We start from the raw sequence: 2941 nt of genomic DNA, 5'->3' as shown, positions 1-2941 counted from the left end.
TATACATCACACTGGTGTCCGACTCAGTGTGATACTTCCTGCCTCTGTATTCTGACTGTACTGTTAAAGGCCTAAGCCAATAGACCCAGCTTGGTTACTGATTTTTATAGTCAGTAATTGTTAATGTTGATAAAATTTCTTTGAAATGTGGTAAGTAAGCACTATTGATCTTGTAGACCTTATCTGTTCTTTGTATCTGGAATTGACGTTTCTCGAGAAAGGCTGGATCCTATTCAAAGGGCTGAGAAATGACAGGGGTGAACCTCATTATTAAGTTTTCTTGTAATATGACTTGGTAGCTACAGTAGAACTTCAGTGTCAGGAAATAAGAGGGGCAGGCCCCAGAATTATAGGAATACATTGTCTATGAAGGATACATGCCCAGTGTTGTCTCTGTTGTGCTTTCTTCTGTACATGTGTATGGGATATTCTAGAGTGCAGTGACTTACGAGGACGTGCATGTGAACTTCACTCAGGAAGAGTGGGCTTTGCTGGATCCTTCCCAGAAGAAGCTCTACAAAGATGTCATGCTGGAGACCTACAGCAACCTCAGTGCTATAGGTAAGACTGTGAATTCCCTTTCCTGATTAAAATTGGAGAAAACAGTTTCTTTCCTTTGATGCACTTCTGTAATGCAGTTGACATGGCTGCAGGATTTGGTTTAGAAGTCACGCATGACTCACTGGTTCACCGAAGATAGTAACTTACAGGTTACACAATGTGCATACATACATGTTCTGTTACTCTGTTTTAGGAATTAATTGGGAGGACCAAAATTTTGATGAACATTGTCAAAGATCTAGAAGACTCAGAAGGTAATTTTTACGTGGAAGCTCCTACAAATATGCCTTTGAAGAAATTTTAAAATGTGCTGAAATTTTAAGGGAAAGCAACAGTGTAAATGAGCACAGCTTTAAGTGTATTGATGATGGTTACATTGTAACAAATCCATGTCCTCAGTGCCCTGTATCTGGTTTGTTTTTGCAAGGCATTCCTTTAAGAAAGAGGGCATGGAAACAATGCCTTAGTGTATATCTCCATTTGAAACATAGCCCTATCAGAGCAACACTGTACAACTAGCAGTCTGTTTCTGCTCATTTTGTAAAAGCTACACACATTGAATAGTTGATAAATATATGTCCAAAAGCTTCTAAGAAGGAACTAGTCTATAGTAAAGCTAATGTTACTCACTTATTAATAGAGACATAATAAGTTTCTAGAGATGGCAGCTTCTTGGACGTATCAAGGATGTTGTGCAGTAACCGTGATCCCTATACCACATGTCTGTGAGGAACAAAAAAATCAAACCTTGTGAATGCAGTGTTCAAACTTTTTTTGTTTGTCTTCCTTTCTTAAGTATATAATGTATCAGATACAAACTGTATATAAAAGGGATATTTAAGGAAATAAAGTCTATGTATATATATTTATATGTATCTCTCTGATAAAAAGTAAATGATCTATCTATAGTGGATGGTAGTTAGTGTAGGCTTTTTGAACATGATACAAGTTTACAATTAATTGCTTTTCCAATTTCATTGGCAATACGGCAACCTCATTCTGTAGAAAATTCTCTTGAGTATTAGGAATATAGAAATGCTACTATTTCTCCTGATTCATTTTGCAAATATAATATGATGCACAGTATAGTGACAGTTCAAATATAGTTAGTGTGTTAAAGCTCTGAATTCTTCCACTTTTTATCAAGTGTGAGAAAAACCTTTGATTCAAAAAGAATATATAAGGCTGAGCCATATAATGAATGCTCATAGAATCTCAGGTATCTTTCAAAATGAAAACCAACCCATAATGAAGGGAACGGCATGAATGTAAACAAAGTGATAAAATCTTAAGGTCTGATTCCTCTTTATATTTAGACAAATAGTACCATGAATTCTTACAGACAAAAGTATTTATCACTGTGGTAAAGCTTTCACGTGTGCCAATTTTCTTCTCAGGCATGAAAGAAGTCAGAGTACAGAGAAACCCTCTGAATGTACACAATGTGGTAAAGCCTTCTCTTTACATGCTCCCAGTCATGCTCAGAGACATGAAAGTTTTCATATAGAAAAGACACCTTATGAAGTTATTCAGTGTGTCAAAGCCTTTGCACCTTACACAAGTAGCCAGATAAGTAAAAGCACAGAAATTGGACAGAAACCCTATGAATGTAATCAACGTGGTAAAGGATTTGCAAAACACAGTCATGTTAAACGTCATAAAAGTATTCATAGTGGAGAGAAACCCTTCAAATATAATGAATGTGATGAAGCCTTCTTACATCCCTCGGATCTTCACATGAATGAAAGGATTCATACTGGAGAGAAACCCTACAAATGTAATGACTGTGGTAAAGCCTTTTCCCAACATATTAGTCTCCAAATTCATAAAAGAATTCATACAGGAGAGAAACCTACAAATGTCATCAATGTGATAAAGCCTTTTCCAAACAAGATAGTTGTCGCGAACCCCCCACGCTTGGGCACCAAACTGTTGCACTTACTGGACGCCAAACTGTTGCAGCCCGTACTGCCCGTTCCGGTCCGAGGGTCAGGGTCTAGTGAGAGAGAGAGTGGGGATAAAGGGGAAGAGACACGAAGAATGGAGACGAGACAGAGATTCTGATCAAGTCTCTTTTATTGAAGGGAATTCTGAGCTATTTATAGGCTTTTGCCACGTGCCTTGCAGGTGTTGATATGACGTAAGCCTTACAGGCGTCTATAGCGTGGACAGCACGTGCACCGCAATGCCTTGCAGGCGTGGATAGCACGTGTGCCTTACAGGCATGTATGGCGTAGATATCACGTGGACAGCACGTGAACTGCAATACCTTGCAGGCGTGGCCACCACGTGCACCTTGCAGCTGGGGCCAGTAAACAGCAACACAAAATATGTGGAATATCAGAGTGTGCTTCAGCTGTTGTAGGCTATTGAAAACCAA

General features: G+C 38.7%; 1 long non-coding RNA gene across 1 annotated transcript; it reads left to right on the top strand.

Moving 5' to 3' along the window:
* The first annotated feature begins 437 nt into the window (after positions 1-437).
* LOC143437336 (uncharacterized) lies at positions 438-2036 on the top strand. Its single transcript, XR_013106856.1, has 3 exons — positions 438-561; positions 755-815; positions 1959-2036. It is a non-coding gene; the product is annotated as an uncharacterized LOC143437336 (long non-coding RNA).
* The last annotated feature ends 905 nt before the right edge of the window (positions 2037-2941 follow it).

Source organism: Arvicanthis niloticus, chromosome Y (assembly GCF_011762505.2).
Source record: "Arvicanthis niloticus isolate mArvNil1 chromosome Y, mArvNil1.pat.X, whole genome shotgun sequence".
Lineage (NCBI taxonomy): Eukaryota > Metazoa > Chordata > Mammalia > Rodentia > Muridae > Arvicanthis > Arvicanthis niloticus.
The sequence above is the reverse complement of the archived record's forward strand: the minus strand, read 5'-3'. Positions and strand labels throughout refer to the sequence as shown.